The 26218-nt window shown below is 40.8% G+C and overlaps 1 long non-coding RNA gene across 1 annotated transcript in view; it reads left to right on the top strand.

The window, feature by feature from the left end:
- The window catches only part of LOC138473686 (uncharacterized), a 53892-nt gene extending 35038 nt beyond the window's left edge, over window positions 1-18854 (top strand). The window contains exon 3 of the long non-coding RNA XR_011268852.1: window positions 18000-18854. This is a non-coding gene — a long non-coding RNA (uncharacterized lncRNA). The remainder of the gene's footprint in view (window positions 1-17999) is intronic.
- Window positions 18855-26218: the final 7364 nt, after the last annotated feature.

Here is a 26218-nt window from a genome sequence, read left to right on the forward strand (position 1 = left end):
TGATATATTGAGGCAATACGTAGCATGCACAATTAAGTGCAGAAAATAATGTTTGGTTTGGATTTCTGGCGTTCACGCCATGCCTCATCTGTGTTATGGAACACTGTGAGTAAATTGCATAAACCATTTTTCTTTGATGTATTTACTTTCTGGGAAGTGTTCCAAGTGCCGTGGTTATAGTAAACATAACTAGAATTACAATTATTGAAAGAACTACATAGAACTATACGACTTTCTGCCTGGTCTGTAGCCACAGGGCAATAAGACAGCTCGTAGACACTGGGTGAAAGGTTTACGCAATCTGCATTGGCCTTGCTTTTAATATAAACCAGTTGTTTGCTTCTTTCAAAGGATGCTGAACACTGATAATGAACCAAAGATCTAAACAGCTTTTTGATTCCAATGATCTAAACAGCTTTTTGCCTCGATTAGATATTATGCAAATAGGGGGAGCTGACAGATTATGCTCAGTTACTATAAAAGGGCTGCCTTTGGAAGACAGAGCAGGAGATTCGCTGTATGTGGACCTGACAGGGCTGGCAGAAGAGGACAGAGGAGGACAGGAGCGGAAGGACGGAGTCAGACTTGGTGCACTCTCTTTATGCAAACCCTGTGAAGAGGGGAGGGGCGGAATCCCTGTTTTCTGCCTGACTTTTTGAAGCCTCTGAAATTTGATTGTATGGCTATTTGAGTTGCAAGGGGACTTTTCTCTTTGCTTTTGAGATGAACTATTAATTTGGACTGGGCTGCATGGGGTGTATTTTTTTAATGTCTGCCTATGACTTTGCATCTCACCACCTATGAACAGATCTTATTCTTAGTTTCTCTGATGCTGGCACCATAGTTGATGTAAATTTACATTGACTCTTCCTGAAGCAGTTTAGCTTGTTTTTTCAGCTTTTTTGATAGAAGACCTTGGTGATTTTGATAAGTGTTTTTTTTAATATTTTGAGGAATGTTTTTGGATTGTGCAGACTGCTCCAGTCATTCCGTCCTCTCCAGCCCTCTTCTCCCTACCTTCTATAGATAGTTACTATGAGTGCTTTTACCCATCATTGATATCACAATGAGAAAGGTATTGAGGTATTGAAAAGGGCAGGTGTGTCTATGAAGATTGCCTAGCAAGATGTGATGAGGTTACCTTGCGAGATTTGGTGAGGCAGGCAGTTACATTTACGGTGGCTATGATGTCTGTGGGAAGGTGGATTAGCCTTGAGTAGACTTAGAAGCAATAACAATGATTGCTGCATTTTCATTGATAACCTTTTGCAATATTTCTTTTATTACTTATTACTCATAATGACATGATTTACATTGTACATGAGAGTGTAAGAAGCATTCATTGAGTGTTCATTACAGAGAGTTTTGCCAGACGAATTAGAACATGAACATTAGGGGTGGGACATCTATTTGAAATACTGTTTATTGATATATTATAAATGGTGCATGTCTTTAATACACATACAAAGGGTCACCGGAAGGTCTGAGCAGTGGCCCATTAAGAAAATATGTCTGTCCTTAGTAAGCCACTCCAGTGCAGATCAATGATATTAGTTGTCAACTGCAGGGTGTGATGCCTACTCTCTTTACTGATGCACATTGACAGGTATATGCTTTTCCCTACCTCTACTCCAACCACAGCCCCTGCTGGGGTGTTCTGGGATACTCCCATGGGGCGGAAGGAAGACTCTGGATGTAGGTGCAATAAGAGTCACGGCAGAGGGCAAAGGGAGCCTTTTCAACCAGCCTCCACTGAGTCTTTTCAGTGTTCGGGGTTTATAGACCCGGACCACCAATCAGGGGTGGTGAGGCTGGGAAGTGGAGCTCTGGCCTCAGGGAAGCTTGAAGGAGTGCTGGATTGCTACAGGCGGCCAAAAATTAAATGTTAAATGCCCAAACAAGCAGCCAGTACCTGATGCGGGCTGTGGGCCGTGAAGTCCTTTGCTGGGGTCTTTTGCATGAGGGGAAAGGGAGCCTTTCCACTTGCCTTTCCCAAGTAATTCTACAGAATCTGAAACATGTGGAACTTTGAAAGATGTTAATATTGCATGTAAATATCATGACATTGCTATTTTGGCTTCAGTAAAATAGTCAGTCTTATGTCTCTGTTTGCCATGTTTGTCTCGAGATGGGAGCTTTGTGAGACACACCACAGACGTTCTAGCTGCTTTTGCCATGTAATATTTTTTAACAACTACCAGAATAAAATAAACTTGAAAACTTGTAGAAGCACATTGGATTTAGTCTTTGATTATTGCTCTAAAGGGCTATACTTTCACACTTCTCACACCACGTCTACAACAAGAACATTTAGGTGAAGGTTAAGCAAAATAGGGTAGGCCTTTGGAAAAAGTAGTCGTTTTTCGTGAATAATATCCAAGTATTGACTTTGTGGTTGTCTATTGCTTTTCGATTGGCACACCCTTTACACACCCACAAATTCATTGGAACAGCCATTCCAGATGAGTGACTACATTGACTGTATCAATTTTGTGTACTGTTTTAGGCATTGTACTATGTGTGTGATTTCCTGATGCAGATTGCCCCAGAAGGTGGAATTTGTGCTGTGACACACATTAATACCAATTTCAGAGTTTGTTTTGTGAATCAGACATATGTCCTTTTTTAAAGACACTTTACTTGCACAGGTCAATCCCTTTTATAAGCATAAGAAAAACTTATGGCCTCAATGCCAGTATCGGAGTACGGGTAAAATTGCTGGTAATGTGGATGTAATTCTGTTACAACTGCTTTATTACTGCATTACCGCACCGCTGCACTGCAAATTTGATGGTACGGTGAATGATTTCTTTTTGCTCCACTTTACTGCCAACAATTGCAAAATCTGCAGAATCACCACCAGTGGTAATTCCAGTGCTGGTAATTCCACTAAAATTCCCAATAAATGCTATGAGCTCCGAAAATGGAGATTAACACCGACCTATCACCATTCAAAATCCCACAGATAATCTGTGGGTCCAAGTAGCAGTAACAGTAGTTGGGTTTGGTGGTAATTCGGCAGATGTACCACTGAATGACCACCAAACTCATAATGAGGCACAAGTGTTTGGTAAAAAAAGTGGGGTAATTCCATTACCACCACTTTTTTGCAGTAATGGCATTACAGCTCTTTCTACTGCACCTCCAAATTCTGAGTTTCGAGGAAAAGTGGAAGATTTACGTCCAGAAAAAAGAAGAAGGTACATTTTTCACTTTTCCTCCAAAAAGTTTTGGAAATAGTGTGGGCCAAATTCCCATGGAGTCATATGAACTCCAAAAATTTAGATTTTCTCCACCTTTCCACCACTGGTAATCCCGTGGGATTCCCGCAGAACCAAAAGGTGGCAAATCTGACGGATTACCGGCAATCTCGTAATCAGGCAGTTAATCTTGAAACACCTTTGTGAATCAACACTTAAGGTGTTATCAGCTTTAAAAATATGCTCACCGAACTGCCCCCAATCTAAGAATATAAAATGTGCAAAGGAGTTAGAAAAGCCACTGAGATACACTTGTAATAGCGCACTTTGTAATACTTGAAAAAAAAAAAATACAAAGGCACTGGTAAATCTCCTGTTCTGTCCAAAGAAGCAAGTCAATCCATTGGTCCTTCTAATTATTCACTTATGGTTGGTCACGAAATGCAAAGCAACAAAAGTAAAATGTTGGGAAATCTGTGCTTGCCATTTCATCTTCTACTCTTAATTTGATAATCCTGCCTCCATGCCAAACTGTAATTGTTCTAGTGACTGAGGTGTGAGCAGTTAGGCAGCAGACCTGTGTTTGAGACCTAGCTGGAATCTAAAATTGATTTTTTTGGCTCGGGATTTTGAATTGCATACTCTGAACTGGAGAATTTAAACCTGCACTAAAAGTGCATGAGCGCACGTGAACTGACAGCTGAAGTGTGGGCCGTTAGGCAGTTTGGCCATGTGGACCATGAAAACCGGGGCAAGCCTATTTACCACTCTGGGAATCCCGGTAAGAATGTGTGACTGTGAAAGCTTGTCTACATTACTCTCCGTTTTTTTCCTGGTAAACATGTGTAAAAATGAAGCAAAAGCCCTGCGTGTATGTGTTGCGTAGCACAGCTAAATGGTCGGGGAAATTGACTCGGAGCCAGAATTATAATGCCTCTCTCATCAGAGTTCCTGCCCCGTCTGCTAAAAGGCCACCATGCAAAAAGGTACAAATGTCAGGAGACAAGTACCGCCCTCTGACCATTTATAATCACTAGTAAGAAAGAGACCAACCAATTCCCTCCACAAGGGTGGCTATTTAATGCAAAAGGATTTATAGACAAGGTTTTGTTAAATTCATTAAATTTATTTTCTTGTTTATATGTTCATAACTCGCAACACATAGGAGAATATATGACAATTACAAAATTTATAAGTTGAACATTTGTTACAATCTGAAAACACAACACCAACCAAGAACCATTCTATCTCAACATTCATCTCATAATCTCACATTCACATTCAACTCCATAACCATTCCTACTAGTGCAAAACAGTGCAATCTCTATTGTGTGTTCCAAACGCAGAACACGCCAGTCTATACCAATAGACCTTAATAGTCTAAATCATATTTATGGTCTTCTAAAGTGCATCAATACATATCCTTCAAACAGTATATATTAACACATTTCTTTCAATACATACATTTACTGTGGTATTTCTATGTAACCCAAGTAGAGTCAATCTCCAAAGTGTAGTGGAACCTCTGGTCTTGTCGACTCGAGTTTCGCTCTACTGGTTGTAGATGCTATTCCCAATTAGTGCACCTCATCAGGACATACAAATACAAATACAAGAAATACATTCTAAAAAATGACTACAAGTCGGTGTGCAATACGGTGCCTTGCTTTTGTGTTCAACTGTCTTTTTTCTTGAATGTTTCACATTCCAAACCTAGAAACAATCTCCCATTGAATGTAATTTGCACATGGAGTTTTGTACAAATGAGTCGCTCCGTGTGCTGCAACCACAGAGACCATGCCCCAATCTGAGAATCTCGCCAGTGGTCCTGGATCCAGAGCACTGATATTTTCACCCTCAGCTATCCCAAGGAGTGCTGCTTCCTCTAGAGATTTGTTAGTATCTCACATGTGTCAATGATATGGTGCCAACGTTTTTTCACAGTCAACCAAGATTCCCATTCACAAGGGGGAACTTGAAATGAATCCTTTCTCCATTGCTTGGTCGCGTTGCAAAATCAAAAAGGATGCAAGTGCCGTCATCCATGTTCCAATTTCCTGAGAGTTACCTCTAACAGTGATTCACCATTGCGTCTGCTAAAAGGGAAAATTAATATCTTTTTCTCCACAGTCCAGATGCCTTGAGTGAATGTCAAATCCACTGCTAAAATGGCGACTGTGAATGTTAGTACACAGCAGGAGGGGGCTAACCCTGGACGTTAACTGATGCCTGCTGCTCTTTTATTTGATATAATGCAAGTGAACTTGGCAGCCCAAATGGGCGAGGCTACAGTTTCCCCCATGATAGACAACAACAATTCCTTTTTTAATTCAGGCTTAAATCTCCAAAGCGAATCAATGGGGGCAATGGCCCCTGCCTTATGTGACTCCTCAGCTCTGGCAGAGTATGAAAATATGTTTGGCACAAAACTGCCAGCCACCCAGGATCTGGAGGCAATGGTATGTGATTCAATCGAATTTGAAAGTATTTCCGACAGTGAGGATGACACTATGGACTCAGATAAGAGTGTCCCGGAAGTGGATGAAGATTCTCCTTCCCCTAGCCTGAGTGCTATGGCAATTACCATTAATGCAGTGTTTTGGCTCTGTGCGAATATGGATAAGGAGCAAATGGATTTGAAGAATATACTCGCCATGTTTGTTGATGTTATTCTCACAAACAGCAAACCTTCTGCCATCTTAAACAGCAGTGCATCCTCTTGGGACTGCTACTCGATCCCAACACATATACCACACTGCACAACTGCATCTGCATTTGTGCAGGAACCAGAAGGTAGAGCTAGGAGTGCAATAGCCCACATTAAGCCAAGTCGCCTTATTGCTAAGGACATCAATACTACGTTGCCAGCAGTGGTAGATATCATTAACCTGTTATGCCAACAGGAGCCTTTGGAGGAGGATGGTATTGAAACTAGCGCAGGCTCTGTGATAGCTAATGGGCAAGATACTTTTTGATGTACCAAGAGGTGCATGAAACGTGAAGGTAAAACAGAGCTTGCAAAGTGGCTTGGCCCAGTGACTAGAATCTCTGATCTTTCGGGCAACAGACAGGATGCAATGGAGGGGCTCTGTACCAGTAATCGCATTTTAGCACTTTTGGGGTACCAGGGCAACATAGTACCTGAGACAACGTTGCAGCAAAACTATTCACAGACCCCACTTGAGTCCTGGCTCAATCTTCACCTCTGCATGTGCAGGGGAACTGTCCAGGTTCATCCTTAATGACTCCCTTAACTAAGGCATCTTCTGAGAACCCTTCAAAATAGTGCATGTCAAACCCCATCTAAAGAAACCATCCCTCGACCCTCTCCAACCAATTGCTAGAGCCACAATACTCTCTAGGCTGGACTATGGGAACGCCCTGCTGGCCGGAGCTAACAAGGGCTGCATCGCGCAATGCCAGATCATTCAAAATAACGCAGTGAGAACAATCAGAATGAAAACAAGTAGAAAGCACATTTCCGAAGATACAAAGTCACTCCACTGGCTAGCTTTGGATGATCGTATTCCCTTTAAAGCTATGACCATTGTACATCACTGTCTCCACGGATCAGCTCCAGCTTACCTGAAAGAACAAATAACGCTATATAAACCAGGTTGGTCTCTGAGATCTGAATCTCATGGTCTGGTGGGACACACAAGTGCCAAAAGAGCGGATGGACTTGGATGCTCTTTTTCTGTAAAAGCAGAAGCAAAATGGAATGGGCTCCCTTGCACTCTAAGATTAGAATCAAACTATCTGATTTTCAGAAAGAAACTGAAAACGCTACTATTTAAATGAATGACTAAATTACTAGACTATTGCGACAATGAATTTGCTGTCCCGTCGTCTTTTTTGTTGTCTGTGTCTTTGTGTGCGCGCCCTGATGCCTGCGGGTTTTGGTGTGATATAAATAAATAAATAAATAAATAAATAAACAAATACATAAATAAATCAACTACAGGCCCATTTCCAACACCCGATTCTTTGCAAAACTCATCGTCCACACTGCATACTACCAAGTCAACTGTTTCGTAGAAACCAACAACCTCCTCGACCCCATGCAATCAGGCTTCTGTCCTCACCACAGAACTGTAATGACACTGATCTCTTTGTGGGATGACCTCAAAGTGACTGCAGACTCAGAAGGATGCGCCACACTTGTTCTTCTTGATGTCTCAGCAGCCTTTGATATGGTTAACCACACAGTCTTCCTTTATGGATTAGACTCCCTAAGAATTTGAGACTCAGCACTCAAATGGATCGCTTCATTCCTCCCCAACAGACAGCAAATCACCTCGCTCCCCCCTTTCTTCCACACTGCGCACCCACTGAGCACTGGAATACCCCAAGGCACCTAACTCTCACCCCTTCTCTTCAACCTTTACATGACCCCTCTGCCCGGGGCTCATCCGCTCTAACCATTTTACCTGCGTTAAGTATGCTCATGACAAACAAATCATTCTGAAGATTACCAAATCGGCCTACGACCCTCACCCTGACCTAGCAGCATACCTTACAGGCATTGATCTCTGGATGACGATTAACCACCTCCTTCTAAACCCAGGGAAAACAGAGATCATGGTGTGTAGTAAAACTGCTTTATTCCTGCAACCCTCTCCCTGGCCCCCAGTTTCATGACCTCCCACCTCAAACTCTGTCAAAAACATTGGCTGCACAATGGACTCTGATCTTACTCTGTCACACCACATTAACCATGTATTAAAATCCTGCCACTTCCACCTAAGGCTTATGAAACTCATCGTCCCTTACCTCCCCTACCCGAATAGACTGGCAGCAATTATGTCAAATGTCATGTCCAGACTTGACTATGCAAACTCCATTTACCTGGGTGTCAGGGAAAATTCTCCAAAATGGCTAATTTCCCTTACCGACTGAGTCCCTCAGCAGCTTTGCTGGATTTCTAGGATTTTTTTTTTCACCTGGTAAGAGTGTGAACCTTTTTTCCCACTCTTACATGTGTTTTGCTGTGTGTGTTTAACATGTTTGTGTTCATAGACTGTGGAGCCTCACCTACTCCATAGGCATACTATTTTTACTGTGTGTTACACAGCACCTTCAGTGCAGTGACACAGGGTTGTCTTTTTCAGACTTCCCATCTCTGACTCAATTTTTGGGGACTGACTACTGTCTCCCAGAAACATGTAAAGTTGCCATTGACTTTATTAGTCGTTTTAAATCACACACCAAGTACACACTATCTTACATAGAGTTCTGGAAAGGGTTAATAGCTATCCCTTTTTGTCTGTTTCTCATGGAACATTGTTTTGTTCCCTTTTCATTAAGATTTGGCTGGTGGCAGAGGTAACTACGCTATTTTTCCTACTGCAGTTATTCTAAATAGCCTTGGTATTGTTTAAGGCTATCTTGGTAGCCTCCAACTTAAACCCGCTGGACCATATACGTTTTTATATGGTTCCAGCTGGGTTTAGTCGCCATTTCTTTTTGTAAAAGTCTTTCTCGTGTTTTTCTCTGCACGCCAAAACAGGTTTGATTCCTTTGTTCGTCAACCTTTGGCAGGCTTCTGCACAGAAGCCCTCCTTAGGCACCTGAATGTCTGAGAGAGACAGGATGTGAGGGAGGGCTTTGAGACTCCCTGCACAGGGTCTCCTTGGAGACCCATGTCGCACTCTGGTATGATTGGCTGTGGTGACTGTCCCAGCGGGACAGCCACCCTACTGTGTGATTGACAGCCAGGCTGTGTAAATGGGGAAAACTGCACAAAAAGCAGTTCTCTGGAACTTGAAAGGCAGAGTCGCCACTGGATCGAGAGAACTGACAAGAAGCTGACAGAAGAGGACCTCTACCATGACTGAACCTCCGGCTGAAGCCCTGCTGCGGGTCCGAATCTTCTAACTTCAACGACAGGGAAGATCTGCAAGGAATTTTCTCCCCTTGAGCTGGTGGGAACAGCCAGTTTGCCAAACTGCAAGCCAGGCCTCCCTCCTCTGGTCGAATTTGCTGTACAGAGCTGCAGTGAACCGGATAGCCAGGAGGAACGGACCCTGCTTGGGTTTTAAGGAGTGCACCTTTATTTGTAGCTTTGCTCCGCTGCTGGTTTCTTCCCTCGGCAGTGCAGGACCCTCCAATCCTCATCCTTCTTGTCAGTCGCTTCAGGAACCATGAGCTTGCAGGATCTGCTAGGAACGTCTGCCTCAGCTACAGCATTCTTGTGCTTTAAAGATGTGCTAACCCGGTTTTTCGTTTCGTCCGACTGCGGTGAAAGTGTGTGAAATCTATCGCCAATCTGAGGGCTTGTCCTTCTCTTTTCTTTAAAGTAATTTTTTGTCATCCAACCAACTTCGTTCTGTACTCTTGGCAAAGACTTAACTGCGAACTACTCTGAACTGTGTGATCCTCTGCAAAGACTTCGGTCCATTGACTTTGGCTAAGGCATCTTGATTTGATTTCCTCACTGTAGTTCCTTTTTCTAGATTGCCCTGCTTACTTATTTGTTGGTGCTGCTCAACTTTTGTCTAACTTTATCTGTCCCTCCCTTTTTAAATTGCTGGAGTGCCATTTTGCTCACACTTTATTTTGAGTTTAACTTGTCCAGAATCTATTGGGTGTGGTGTATGTAGTGTATTAGAATCACAATTTTTCAACTGCTTGATAATAGTGAAATGTTTTATAAATTATGTGACAATAAATGTATATTCTTTTACTCAGAAACCTTGAGTCAGTGTTTGTTTGAATCATAGTAATTGCTGTCCTTTGTGTGACTATTGATACTGCTCCCTTTACTCTTGAGATAAGTCTGGCTGCTCAGCCATCGCTACCACTTTACTGTGTAGTACAGGCTTGTACCACAGGTGAATTTGTACTGTCACTTGTAGTCCTAATTGTGTGTGGTGTTCCCAAAGGATACTGCATATAATTCTGCCTAACACTGGGTGAACTGCCTACCAACTAAACAAACTCCAAAGACTCCAGAACTCCACAGCCGGGCTCCTTCTTGCCCTCTGACAAAGTGATCACATCTCACCAGCTCTATGCACCTTACACTGGCTCCAGATTGGGTGACGAGGCCGTTTCAAAATCATGTGCATCACTCACCGAGCAGTGCACAAAGCTGACCCAAAATTCTTACAAGAAAAGATTCGGCCATAACTCCTATCCAGCACTCCAAGGTCAAGCACTGCCCTCCTCTTAGTCCCCATTCCAAATCTGACAGGATCGGAGGGTCTGCCTACTCAACCCTTGCACCATCAATCTGGAAACTCACTGCCCCCCTGATTCGACATACTCAAGATTTCAAGGCCTTCCAGAAAGCACTCAAAACCTGGCTCTTCCCCTAAATGATGCAAAGGACCGATTTTGGTCCTTGCCCGTCCACAGAACCATGTTTCCCGAACAACCCACCGGCAAAGAACTGGCCTTGAATCCACTACTACAGACAAGCAAGAATGACCGGGACACAGAACCTTGTTACCAGTAACCTTTGTGTTTAACACTTACATCTTCATTATAAAGATCAAGAACATAGAGCCACAGTTACCCCTATTCTCAGAAACAAAGACTTGCTTGAAATCAGTGCACCATCAGAATCTCACAACATGCCTCAAATACATTTTAGGAGCAAATTGATAATTTCAACAAACTCTACCCAATCGAAAAAAACATGTAATAAATACACAGTTTTTATTCCAAAAAATCACAAAACAAGATAAAAAAGACACATCATGAAATACTACATTCCAGAGGTTCTCCGATTAAAAACAGAAACTACTTTTATACAAGTGGGGTTAGTGCGTGTGGCAGTTGATTCAAATTCAACCGTAGTTATATTATGGAACAATCATTATTTAACAGTTTTTATGAATATTGATAATGCACAGTCACAAGGTAGGTTGTCGCAGAGATATAATGTTACAGGTCTCTGTCATGTAGGCTAAAATATTTATAGCCTTTTAGATAATCGACATATGCTTTGGCATATTGCATTGGATAAGGCACTATCTCTAGTGACTTTCTTTGCTATTATAGCCGTCCTCAGGACAATGGTACTGGTTTAATGATGTTATATTTGTTGGAAATATCCCTCCTTCCGTGTAATGATATTCTTCACAAGGATGAATTTTTCTTTTTTAGACTCTGCGCTACGGGAAGAAAAAAGCTCTGTATAAGACACAGTGTCTTGTTTCGGGCAGTTGATGTCAATAGTTTACGCAAAAACGTTTCTGGCGTTTCGAGAAGGCTTACTGTTTGCCAAGAGAAAGAAAACTCCTCTGCTTCTCTCAGCGTGCACGGTTTCTCCTCTCTTTGGATTTTCGCTTTGTTTATTTTTCGTATTTAGTCTCAGTATAGGTAAATATAAGGGTATTGTGACATTTTCTAAAATGTTGTATCGGCACACTTCAAGGTGCCATCTTGGATGTGTGGCAGACTATTCTCCTTTACAGGGAAAGGGCTGCGAGGTGAGTTTTTTTTTTGGTGTTATTATATATATATATATATATATATATATATATATATATATATATATATATATATATATATATATATATATATATATATATATATATATATATATATATATATTTTTTTTTTTTTTTTTTTTTTTCAAAAAAAGAAAAAATGCCCTAAAACAGGGCAAATTTGGATGGATTGCACTCCCAAGAGCAGCTGAGAAACGAAATCCAGTCTCAGCAAGGAAAAGGCATGACAGCAAGTCCAGGCAGCACAAATGTTTCTTTATTCATAAAAAGGTGCAGCAAAAAGGGAAAGCCTGGATACAAAACGACGCGTTTCGCGGTACACTGACCGCTTGTTCACGTAGGTAGGGTGTTTCATGGAAGAAGGACTTCTTATATATGCTTTAAAAACCTCTATGATACAAGTGCATAGAATGTCCCCATTCACAAGGTGGTACAAATTGATGAACACATGGCAGCCATCTTAGAACATTTAAAGCACTGCAACATGCAGTGTATTAAATAAAATAAAATAAAATAAAAACACATCGTTGGTGTCAATACATCAACCAAATATTATATGATGAAGAATATAGCAACAATTTCACAGATGTGCTGGCTGCGAGGACTGTGGAGGAAAATGGCAAAAAGAAAAATGGCAAAAAGAAAACCTCAGGTACATAACGAGTGTCTAAGGAAAAAATATATATAAAAAAGGATATATAAATATATATAAATACACATCGTTCAAAATAAACGTGTGTTTTCCAATGATATGTCTGTCAACAAAGGCTGGTACCCAAGATAAAAATAAAGTCAAAAAGTAATGCCATTCTAGGGCAACCGCCAAATATGACGAGCCCTGCCTTGTAGGTCTGTCCACGTTATAACGTCTGAAACAGCCATTACCTCAACGGTGTCCAAGCAGCCCCACAACATGATGTGTTTACTAGACAAAATGTAGCCATTCTAAGTGTCCAACGTTAGTCTCGAATAAACAAAGATATATAGTCATGTAGGTCTAAGTTTACGCATACATATGCGAGGTGTAATACAAATCGAACATAATAATGCAGTCTTGAGACAATATAAAGTGCTTAGGGCTTTAGCAGCAATGTAAAGTGCTAAGTGCTTTAGCAGCAAATTTAAAGTGCTTAGTGCAATAGCAGCAGTTGTTAAAATACATAATATTTAGCAGCAAAATAGGGAAAAAGTTTAAAGGAGAGAAATGTCCAGACAACAGCAATGATAAAATGCACAGTGCTCTACGTCCATGGATGCACAAATATGTTCCTAAATGTGTGGTGCATATACTAAGTCACATAATACGATTTAACAATCAAATAGATAAAAGAATGAAAGTCAATAAATATATATATCTCACAAATAGATAAAATAACAATGCGACTGGAACAACAGAAAAACGTGCATCCATGGACGGCTGTAAAGTAGACAACAAATTTATCCCCAATAAAGTGCAAGTGCAAAAAACTTTACTTAACTAGCCAAAATAATTTTTTGTGAATGTAAACATAACTAAAATGTGTTTATTTTACCCCTTTGTGTGTTTAAATGGGGATACATTTTGGTTTTTGAATGTATGACAGTTCATGAACTTATTTATATTAATGTATGTCAAGGGAAATGTCCAAAAAAGGAATCCTTTTTCGATTAGATAGGATCTTTTACCTCTCATGGGATTGCAAGAACATTTTTATCGTTTGGTGTATTTTTCTGACACCAAAATGTAACTGGGAAATCAAAAAAAAGAAGAAGGGGGCTATATTTTAATGATCCAATGGGCCATGATGTGTTTTATCACATAGGAAGAGACCCCATTCAACTGCGGAATTCAATTAATTTTTCACTGTAATTAGATTGAAAATCCACTTTTGCTCTCATTATTTGAGAGCGAGTTCTCAGTTACCTCCTCTTGATGGCTGATATATGGTTTGAATAACAAACCATAACAAACTGAGGGTAAATGTTGTTTTTGCATGAAGTGAGCTACCAAAGGCTTATTATTCACTTTGTTTTTTGTAGAGGATCTGTGTTCACAGATTCTTTGTTTATTCTGTTGTTTTGTTTTACCTATATATGTCGTAGATTACAAGGGCATTTGATGCTGTATATGGCCCACTCAGTGTTACAATTAGTGAATGTTGTGATATCGACTCATGACCTTGGAGGTCTTCTGTTTTCATGTTTTTCGTCATCGGACACACCGAACATTTTCCACATTTGAAATGTCCTTCAACTGGTGGAAGGTCCCATAGAATACTTTGTTTCGTTGTTACTTGCACAATAGGGGTATACGTATGTACCAGTTTATCTTTCAAATTAGGTTGTCTTTTAAAGGCAAATCTCGGTTGTTCTGGTGCAAAATCTGCAGTCTTTACAATGTGCCAATTTTTTAGAATAATCTTTCTAAGGTTATTATTAATCGGCGTGAATGTGGACACACACATGATTTTGTTGGCAGCCGATTTGTGAGGATTTAAACAAGTCTCTCTATTTGTGTTTTGGCTCTTTCGTAGGCTCTTTGTACTACTTTTGCTGGATAGCCTTGGTCTTTTAGGCAAGTTTTAAAATCTTACCATGATGTTTGTATTCCATTATGTGTGTACAATTGCGTCTAATCCTCAGAAATTGGCCAACTGGAAGGCTTTCCTTGAGACTCAAAGGGTGAAAGCTGTGATATTGTTATAGCATTTTCTTGTCTGTTTCTTTTCTAAACAGAGTAGTTTTGTGTTTACCTTCTGTTGTTTTCCTTATTTCCAAATCTAAAAAAGGCATTTTCAGCAGATTGTAATTGCTGAAAAATTGTATATATGTATTTTGATGATTTAGCCATGTAGTAAACGAGGTGAGCTCTGGTATCCAACCTTTCCAGACCATAAAAATGTAATCAATATAACGATGCCAGCTTGCAATGTTGGTTTTGTAATGGTTAGTCAGGTCATAAATGGATTGGGTTTCCAGATTATCCATATACAGTTTGGCCAAGTCCGGGGCAAAAGTCGCCCCCATACTTGTTCCGTGCCTTTGGTTGAAAAATAAACCCTCATAAAGAAAGACATTTTTGGTCAAGGCTACTCTTGTGCATTCTAAGATGAATGTTGTTGGTACTGTGTGTAGAGTGGTAGTGCGTTAAATCAGATATTTTTCTATCACTAGAATATACTCCTGTTGGGGTATGCTTGTATATAGCGAAATAATGTCAAAGCTGACTTGAATGTGATTCGTTTCAATCTGCAAACTGCGAGAGTTTGAATCATACTGGTAGTATCCTTTATGTAAGATCGCATTTCTTTAACAAAAGGCCGTAAGAAGTAATCTACATATATTGATAAAGGTTCTAAAATGGAGTTTATGGGCAAAACTTTAGGCCTTCCTGGTGGTAAAGGGGGGTATTTCTGTATTTTGGGGAGGATATAGAAGGCAGGTATTGTTGGATTTTTAGCTATACCTTACATCTTCAGCAATGAATACCCAGTTGCACCTATTCACTAACGTGATGACTGTGTCTACACTTTATTTGTCTGTAAATGAATGCCCAGAACTCCGAACCCTGGATCTCGCAGTACTTACATTCTAATGTTCTAGCGTGGTGATTGAGCTGTGTCTTTGTCTTCTACCGGGTATGCACTACACTCCGAGATCAGCTGATGTTGCTGGCAAGTTCAGCTCTTGTGAGGAACAATAATGCAGTTGTCACTGTCAACTCAAACCATAAACTAGAATGGTTAGAGAGGCTCAGCTTCACCTCACTGATGATGCCCAACAAGGCTGAAACACGTGTATGGGGTTGCTGATGGTACTCTTGTTCAGAGAGGAATTGCCATAGCAGTTCGGTGCTGGACTGCCCTTGTGGGTGGGACAAAGACTGATATGCAAATGGATATTTCCCATCTGTGAAGGTACAGTGAGCAAAAAGCAATGGCTGCGAACTCTCAATGTGGTTAATAACCACTGAACAGGTTATCATGCCTTGTTCTTCCGAGAGAGGGGCGCCTGCTACCTTTTCTGTAATTTTGAAAGGAACTTGGGGTTGGTCACCCTAGGTTACCTGGGGGCAACCAGACGTGGACTCCCTGCTCACTGTGCTTAGAGAGGCTCAGCTTCACCTCACTGATGATGCCCAACAAGGCTGAAACACGTGTATGGGGTTGCTGATGGTACTCTTGTTCAGAGAGGAATTGCCATAGCATTTCGGTGCTGGACTGCCCTTGTGGGTGGGACAAAGACTGATATGCAAATGGATATTTCCCATCTGTGAAGGTACAGTGAGCAAAAAGCAATGGCTGCGAACTCTCAATGTGGTTAATAACCACTGAACAGGTTATCATGCCTTGTTCTTCCGAGAGAGGGGCGCCTGCTACCTTTTCTGTAATCTAGAATGGAAATGCTCAGCCATCAGCTGTAAACGAATACCTGGGACTCGGAACCCTGGACCTACTAGCATTTATGTTCTAACACTATGACTGGTATGGCTTTTTTTTTTACTGGCAATGTACTCAGCACTTAAATCAGGTGAGAACTCTGGCGAGGCCAGCTCTTGTAAGTGACAACGGTGAGCTGTTACCTACAACTCTAACCATGCACTACACCTGGAATACTCCGCCATCCGCTACACCTAAAATGTCAGACAGGCACAGTACTAATATCACAGGCTAGTTTTTGACGCTGGACATTTTGGGTTGCTTGAGTACCCAGATACATATCTAGGAAGTACTTGTAATTCTGACAGGACAGAACTGGATGCAACTGCATATCAAGAAGGTGTTAACCAACAAGCAATTGCCCAATCAGCTAGACACAGGGATGGCGGACTGTAAATCTGCAATCACCTGGCGCAGTAAGCACCAGGACTTTTACCACTAAAATGCCCACTACCCTGTGCATCCCCTGCCATGCCCACACATAAGCACCCAACACTCCAAAGCATAGGGGAGATAGTAGCTTGGTACAGCAGGTTTGGGATATGGCCAAACTGAACATTGATTATATTGTTAAGCCAGAGAGAGGGGCAGTCATGCTTGCAGTCACAGAATTGAGTTGACACTAGACCAAGAGTTTCCGGGAGTACTACATCACCAAACCTATTCAATTGGGAGCAAAGTTCATTCAGCAGGCACAAGAAGGTAATCAGGATCAGGGTACCTCTTTCAATTGCACGGATACTAGCACCTACCTACTAATATGCTAACTCTCTCCTGTGAACCAATAAACAATAGAATGCAGCTATCCACATGATTCATTTCGACCTAGCTGTACACATGATTACATACCACAATTCACAACTCAACAATCTTTAGGACACAACTATGTCCCATGAAAAAATGAGCCTAGCTGCACACATAATCTCACATACAAGCACCACCTCAGCTAGAATGCAGCTACCCAAGACAATTCGGCCTAGCTGCACACATACTACTGGTCTCACACAACCTCCTCACTACTCATAGCATTAGAATGCAGCTATCCACCAAAATTCGGTCTACCTGCACACATACTAAGTACACACACACACTCTACTTACCCTCCTACTTCCTCAACTGACCTGTACTATGGTCCCCAAGGGTGTTCAACCCACAGCGCATTTAGATCATACCACGGGTGAAAGGACCTATATAAGTGCTCAGTAACATAACATAACATAAACTGGCTCTGCCATGACAAAAAATGCAAGCCATGATGGGATAATTCCAGAGCACCACAGGCTTAATGATCTAAGACACCATGACCTGAAACTCACCCTGTCAGTCACCTCTTTGAACATGTTAGCATTTCCCACACAAGGAAAATCTGATGTCATTGGCTTGCTGAAAGAGAATTGCAACCAAATGTCTTTGCATACTATGCTATGATGGCAAGGCATTCTTTCAGGAGCCAGTCTGCTTTTTTTGCGGTGAGGCACCTGGTGTCTGACCTTTAAGTGGGACAAAGCATTGCCATATATGCAGGAGCTGCAGAAGTTTGCACATATATTCCTAGTACATTGCTAAGGGCCATCAAGGCATGTTTTTTTCAGGAACTGTGTATAACCTGGTTACTCATTTCACAAACAAACAACATTTTGTGTCCAAGGATCAATCTAATCACAGAAAACAGCTTCAGGTTTAGGTTTTCCAGAGACATATAATTTATTTTGTGACATCTGGTCAAAATTCTACAAGGAGAACATTGCTTGACACTGTAGTCTGCGTATTAATTGTGTAGTGTGTATTATGGAAGAGAGACCTGTGTCTTGCTACAATCATGTGTTTGGGACTCTTTGCACTTGTCCACATGTTCTCAATTGGGTGAACACTCCTTCACCCTCATCTATTTATTGATTTACTTATTTTTGCATTTGTTACAGCGTGCTGGATCCTTCGGTATCTGAGTGTTCGTTACATTGATAGAACAGGAGAAAGAAACAGCAGAAGAAGAGGGGATGGGAGAGATGTTGGTGGATATAAGGAAGATCAAGTATAATAGTTTCAGTACAAAGAGACGAAGTTGGTGAATGATTGAGTCTAGGAGCATGGTGCTTTAAGTGAACAGCCAGGTCTTTAGGTTTTTTCAGAATGTCCAGTATGACGTCTTCTTTCTCAAGTCAATGGGGAGGTTGTTCCATAGTTTGACAGCCATGACAGGGAATCATGAGCCTCCAGTGGATTTGTGTCTGAAGCTGGGGACTTTGACTAGCTGGCAATTCGCAGGTCTGAGTGGGAGCATGAGGGTGTATCTTTCCGCACAGTGAGAGAGGTAGGCTGGGGCAGTGTTGCAGAGGCATCTGTGCATGATGGATAATGTTTTGAATGTAATCCTCCAGTGGATCGGAAGCCAGTGGGCATCTCTTCTAGCTTCAGTGATGTGGTCATGCTTGTATAGACCTGTGGCCGCACGTAGGGCATTGTTTTGGATAGTCTGTCATTTTCTCAGATTACGCTCAGAGGTTCCTGCAAATAAGGCATCTCCTGGATCACATTCTAGAGCTTTGCAACAACTGTGTCATGCACCTTGGGAAACACATGCCTGGAAACGCAGGGTAAGCTCAGGATATTCTGTTTGGGTTCCATTTATGCCAACATTTAAGGGAAACCAATATTGTCAATAAAAGGGAATGGCAGCAAGTACACCAAAAAATGGTTCTTGAGGTGGCAAGCATGGCAGCATTTGTTGTGATAAGCTCTTTGATTTTGCTAGGCATTAGCAATTGCCAATAAGTAGTATATAATTCCCCCTTTCATGCACATCAAATATTTTGACAGGTGTGCACACACCCTGTTTCTGGTCTTAATCCCTCCCCCTTTTGATATGTTTTTGAAATAAAGTGAATATCAATTTGATATAAAAAGATATAAAACATGATATCGATTTGATATCAAATGTATATTTTATATAAAGTGGGCATAAAACTAATGTTAAAAGGTTTTGATACTATTTGAGATGATTTGATATAAACTGAATATCATTTTTATACACATATTTTGTACTAATAAAAATAATAATAATACATGTAAACATTGGAGCAGCGGGTGGTGATGGTGCCTGGATGACTATTGAGGGTGAAGTGAGCTCTGAAGATGGGGACTGTGAATCTAGGGTTTTGCAGAGTGACGTGGGACAGAGGTTCCGCCCCAAGGTTATAGGAAGCGGATACACATTTTATAGATAATATAGATGACATCATGATTTTATAATCTCAATGGCACAGGCTAGAGAGTTAGAGAGTATAGATGGATATAGATTTGATATCAATTTTTCAAGTTATACATAGTTGTGGGACATTTCTAAGGTTATGATGAGACCGAGTGAGGGGTTTACAACGCCTCTATATAGCCTTTGCAGTAGGACTGGGAAACGCGTGCACTCTTGCAGCTTTCAGGGGCTCTCAGAAGTGATATTTCACTGGGCACCTGTCTACCCTCTGTATTCGGGCCCTAATCCTTGCCCACCCAGCTACATACCTGCGCTGCCCCCTGAAAACCCTTGCACTTGGGTCTGTATCTGCAACCCTACAGTCCCCTTACCTGCAATTATTAGACACCCGTTGTCGGCACTCAACTCTTGTACTTGTCATCTGCTGGCCGCACTACCATTTGTTGTTTCGATCCCGTGTTCAGCCCTTTCACTCTTAACATGCCCCTTGCACTTTCTCCCTTCCCTCTCCCCTGCACTTGTGCCTTCTCAATGTCACTGGGTCTAGTAAGATTGTTGTCTTGTCCCTCCTTGTATCCCTCCCTTGCCTTGTCATGCCTTGAAAGACTTGTGGCTGGGCGCGCTATAAATACAATATCATATAATATCATATTTAGGAAACCGCGATTATGAACAGCTACAGTTACGACAAAGCCAAAACACCCATAGAAAGCCCCTAGGGTTCTGAGAATAGTTATACCCCCTTATTGTCTAATGGGAGGTGATAAACCTGAGTCTGCTCAAGACTTGATGGTGACTTGCAAGGCCGGTGAGCTCTGCGAGTACGTGTCTACACTGTCTGTCGACAGCAAGCCACTGCTCACTGTTATAGTTATGAACCAGTCTGTTGGAGATTTCTTTCAAAACATTAAGGAGCATGTGCCCATAAAAGTTGCTAATCTGGAAATGGCATCCTGGGGTGGTGAAGGCGTGGTTCTGGACCAGCCACTGGTCGTGGTGTCTGGACAACCATCAGTGATTGATGTGGGCTCTGAAAACAGTGATTATGAATCTATGTTTCTGCATGCGGATGCAGCTATGATGCCTGAGAGTGACCCTATCACACTGGGGCCTTTGTGAAAAATGGGGTTTAAGCGCCCTGGCTTTCAGATGGCCTGTTATCCAGTGGGTATATTTCAAAGTGAGCATTTTTGTTTTGTAGGGTGTAAGAACTAGCCGTAGTTAAAACCATACGTCTCTGTTTTGTTTTTCAGCCTCTAACCGATAAAGTGGATGTTTGTGAGGAGAGCCAAGCTGTAGCAGAGACTACCAATATTTATTGTGTTTGCAGTTCAAATTAAATTGTAAATCCAGGGGATCGCGATAATATCCTTTGTAAGGCCTGTGTTTCTCTAATGGAAATTGAGGGCATTAAAGGTGATATGGTTACATGGGCTGTGACTTGGATTGATATTCTGGCCATCCAAGGTTTTATGGCCAGAGTGTTGAAAACATGTTTAAAACAACACTTTCACAGATGGTGCTCAGGGCACAACATTGATGAACCCCGAGAGGCTGCTCACAAATGTTTGGAAATATCTTACATGGATAAGTTGCTGCATAAAATATGTCACATGCTGAGCTCTAAATGCCTGGTAGAAATAATGCAGCTGATACAGTTGCTAACACATCTAAGGTTTGGGAGTGAGGCAGAACGATACGTATCTAAAACATTGTGGGCGATACAATTGGCATATAACCCCCTTTTGAAAATGAAGCAGTTTATATAACCCCCTTTTGAAAATGAAGCAGTTTAGACTGGGGTGTCCGATGTGTATTAGATGCATCATTGGGAACATAGTTTGCAAGTGGAGGGATAAAGTATATAAAAAACAGTATGGTAGAGCAACATGCATGGTGCCCCGTAAACTGACCTATGAGGTTTGAGACTTTTTTTTTGCAGGAAATAAAAAATTAACACCTGTTGGAAGGTGATCAATTTAATGTGAAACATGCTATTAGATGTGTACAATGATTATTGATGGATTTACTTCAAGAGAATCTGAGTACTATTATATTTCCAAGGCTGCTACGTTATCTGGATCCTCCAAATGAAGTATACAGAAGGGAATGTAACAATCTTTTATGCATCGCAAACTGAACACAAGCCATCCGCTAAGGGACAACTACTCGCAAAAGCACCACAAAAAGGGTATTGGCGATTTAAAGTTGCCAGTGGGACCCTCATTGCAACTGAAGGCGGTCAACCTGCAACAGAGTTTCCAATGCATTAAAGAACTGTGGCTGTTTGACATGGAACTTTATGAATTTGTGTCCGTCGTTTCTCTAATATATATGTTTGCTTATTGATGCAGTGAAAGACAGTCCATCTATTAAGTAATTCCCGATACTGCACATTTTGTAGTCAATAGGATTGTCATACATCGTCAGATAACCCACACTATTTTAATGTGAATAAATTCTGAATACAAATTGCTGTTTTAAATATTAATAAAAATCTGTTGTTTTTCATCTTTATGTTTGCCAAGTTATGGGCGAACATGACCGGGCATGAAGTTAGCGAAAACATATTATGCATAGTTACATTGGTAGGTATGAGGGTGTCAAGAGCTTGTAGAATAATCTGCTGCGAAAAAAACAACATTTGAAACAAGGATATACTTTGTGTTTTTGCTTTCACATTGTGATTAAAACGCAGAGGTCATCCGAGTATCACTCCTTGTGACTTGTCCAGTCGCAGCAATGCAGCATATGAAAAGAACAGAAACTCAATACTCAAAATTAGAGCTTATTCAATAAAAAAAAACCCATGGGCAAACACAGACAAAGAGAAAGCAATCACAATTTGCACAGAACCTAATAGGTTATATTATGGAAGGATAACAAAGATACTGATGAATTAGCTAAACCAAAAGACATATTTTCAGATTGAAATCACTTACAAAATACTTAGACAATCACAGAAAAGACAACAATCCCTCCTGAAGAACCACCTGAAAGGATGTGGAAACATGTATAGTGGAAAGGACAAGGGAAAAACAAATTATGAAACCATGCAATATGTATGAATTGAATACATGTTAATATTGATAATCTGTGTGAACAAACTTAAGAGGAAAACACAAGTCATGAAGTGATTCATGTTTTGAATTGATGTATGAGTAAATACTGACATTTTGCAAGAACCAAATTGAGATAAAATGAACTTTGGAGCGCACCTAAAGGAGTCCTTGTGTTTATTTTTCATTATTGTTTAAGACACTGGTCAGTCGCAGTGTACCAATCTCCAGGTGCAGCAAACAAAAAGTCATATCAAATTGCAAAAATACTTAGGAAACTTGCAATAGTTGGAACAGACTGATCTAAAATTAAAGTACCCACACTATTTTAATGTGAATAAAATCTGAATACAAATTGCTGTTTTAAATATGAATACAAATCTGTTGTTTATAACACCTGGTTGAGTCTTTATGTTTGGCAAGTTATGGGCGCATGAACTTAGCGAAAATATATTATGCATAGGGGCATTTGTAGGTATGAGGGTGTCAAGAGCTTGTAGAATAATCTGTTGTGAAAAAAAGGCAACATTTGAAACAAGGATGTACTTTGTGTTTTTGCTTTCACAGTGTGATTAAAAACATAGAAAATGTTTATCTAGCCCAAAGCGAATTGTTGATCCACCACAACCTAGCATTACACTTCTTTACAAAATACAGTTTTTAAAAATCAACAAGCGATGTGTGTTATTAGACATAATAAATAGGACCATGAAATAAAGAACCAGGCCATTGACGAAATGGAAAAAATATGTATTTATATAAAAAAAGACATATTTAAAACAGAACGGAAAAAAAGGTTATGCACAATCAGTTCAATGCAGAAAGGAAAAGATTTAATGCAAAGGAAAAATAAACATAGCCGATTCAAACAACCAACTCTCAGACAGACTGCTATGAGGGTTGCATTGTATATGGGACATAGATGATTCAGAGGTATAAGTGGCAAGGGTGCAGTGGATTAGTGAGAGGGTAGGTAAAAGAGTATCACCAACATTTTTAATAGCTCTAGGGGTGCGTCAAGCCACCCAGTGCCAGCGTTCTTTTATAAAACACAACGCAGTGCATCTTTTGTAGAGTGACAGTACTCATTTCTCACTGTCTTTTGTCACTCACTATATCCAGATGTGTAACAACTATAGATTGTGGGGTGTTACATGTGTATTCCTGAGTAAAGGGTTGCACAAGATCTTTTAAACTGTTAAAATCTATTTTGGCACTGTTGTTAATGTTCAGCATTATACCTTTCACCTTCATACTGATGGTCCCTAGAGATGTGTGATAGGCGTATGCTTTAGGCCCTGCGGATACAAACTCCACAATGTACTCGTCAGGAGCTAGCTCTGAAGTTAGATACCCTTGATAATTACTAGTGGGAAGGTTTACAATTCTTGAGCGGCTGACAAAGGTAATGCTATCTGTGCCATGGTACAGAACCCGCTTGTGTAATTGTTCCCTAACACAAACAGTTTTAAGCAAGTGTGAGGTGTTGTGAACACGCTATGAATATGTTTGTGTTGTCTGAAGTTGTTGGATACTCCATGGCGTAGCACCAGCACATGCATGCCGTTTCAGCATCTATGAACACGCAACTGCTAACAACATATGAATTCTCAAAAAGATAGGCATGAAGCACATTGGGGTCTGTGATGATGGTTGTGTTGGGCACATTAACTCTTTGCGCAAACTTACCCCACAATGAATTAAGGCATAGTTTTGCCAACAACTGCAGAGCGGGGTCCTCCTCAATTTGCTCCATATGCAAGCGTGTACCCTGATGTTTATAATAGTCATCTATGTAGGCCCGTTTAGAGACATTATCCACATATCAGACAGGAAAGCCAGAGGCTTCTTGACTTTTACTGTAGGAACATGCAGAAATAATCACAGAAGAGATTGAGGGTGACATATTTCATGCATGCCCCCCAGGCGATATCCCTGTTTTAAAGCTACCTGCACCGTGATCGTACACAAAGTCCTGGTCAGCCGTCGCTCTTCCTCAGTGTGATTGCAACAGGCCTGTTTTATTTTGATGCAGGTGCGGCAGAGCAGAAACATTAGTTTACCGTTGCATCTATAAGGTAACACAGTATGTAAAGTCCTCTAGGTGGGTATACCGCGCACCTGATCAGACCAAAATACTGGTCTATATCACCAAAAGTAATACAGATGTTCTTGGGATGTCCCACAGAATAGGGTTTGTCTTTATTCACAGGGGTGTATACACTGGTCAAATCTAGGTAGTGTATTTGTTCACCCTCTGAGATGCGATGATGTACCTTTAAAGCAATTGTGTGGCCACCGTACAATGTATCTCAGGGGTTTAGATGGTCAGTAAGATCTCTCTCTTTAAGAAAACGGCACACATCAGGATTGTTCTTCACCATCGTGTGCCATTCGTGTTCCCAAATACTGATGACGTTTACACCCCGACTGACTAGGAAAGTCTGCTTTAACCGTTTGCACCTATACAACTGTTCCTAAGTAGTACCCATCAAAGTGTTGAAACCCCCTGTAGGGTAACAATCAGGACATCCATGATAAAAACAGCTGTTGAACTTGCAGGCTGTTTCTACCCCCTGAACCAGCTCATAGCTGTCCAATCAGTATTGTCGGCAGTGTTTTTAACCCCTGCCAGTTAGGCCGTGTTGTATAGAGATGCTTTTGGTCCCTGAGATGTATAATAGCCACTGAATAGATGGCGTGGAAAACATTTGTCGCCTATGATATGAATCCTGTGGAAGCAGTGCATTACTTCAGCTTTAGATATATAGTTGTCTGTGGTTCCTAGTCATTTTTTCGAAAACAAAAATGTCGAAAGTCATTTTTTCGAAAAAAAAATGTTGAAAAAAAAAACGAATTTCTTTTTCAATACGTTTTTTTTCCGAAATGGGGGTTCCCCCCCCGAACACCCCTTTTTTCTATTTTTTTTATTTTACCCCTTTTTTTTTATTCCCATACCCCAAAATAAATATATAATAAAAAAAAAGAATTCAACTTTATTTTTTTCCATATTTTTTTGTTGACATTATTGTCTTTCGACATTATGTTTTCGAAAAAATGACTGCACACTGTTGTCTGTAGATCTGCATAAAACTAGCCAGCATGATACTTAAGAATCGATGTATGAAACATGTATCCCACCCTTCTTAGGTGTTTTATAATTAGTCATTTGAATGACGGCGTTCCTGAACAAATTACAAGCTTGTCTTAAAATGTTGACATCTTCCTGACAGTAAGCCCTTAACCCTTTGCGAAAGTGAATCACGCCATGTTCATTTGCCTTGTACCATGCCATTAACTGGCCTTTCTCGCTAGGTATCATGTATTGGACGCTGTATTGGTGCAGGGTTGGAATCGGGCATATGTAGTTTTAGTTAGCCGCTGTGTTGAAAAGAGGTTTAAAGAAACCTTTCAACTGGGGAAAATAAAAGGTTTAAGAAGGTTTAAGGAGACAATAAAGTGTATCCGTAGAGGTATCACAAAGAGAGCCATAGACTTACCACACTGAGGGAAAAGTTTCACTTTATTTTGTTCCCAAAACAACTGTCACAGTATAAATTATCCATCATAACATTGGGATTTATGAGCTAAAAGTGTGTAGCCCATGAATTTGCTTGTTAGAAAAGTGCTGAGAAAAGCAGCCACACAGAAGTCTACAGCTGCCCCCTGTTAGATGTCACAAATAGATATATTTCGGCTGGTGGATTTCATTCTCTTGACGGGCCTTAATTTCATGCACTATGTAGGTTTTATTTTGAGATCTATCAGCCATCATGGTGAACATGTGTTCATACGTGTTGACAAAAGTCACTTTACAAACCCTACAGATTATGTAATTACAGTTGTGACTCTGGGGAAGAACTTTTTCACACGT

Source organism: Ambystoma mexicanum, chromosome 8, assembly GCF_040938575.1.
Source record: "Ambystoma mexicanum isolate Mex_15411 chromosome 8, UKY_AmexF1_1, whole genome shotgun sequence".
NCBI lineage: Eukaryota > Metazoa > Chordata > Amphibia > Caudata > Ambystomatidae > Ambystoma > Ambystoma mexicanum.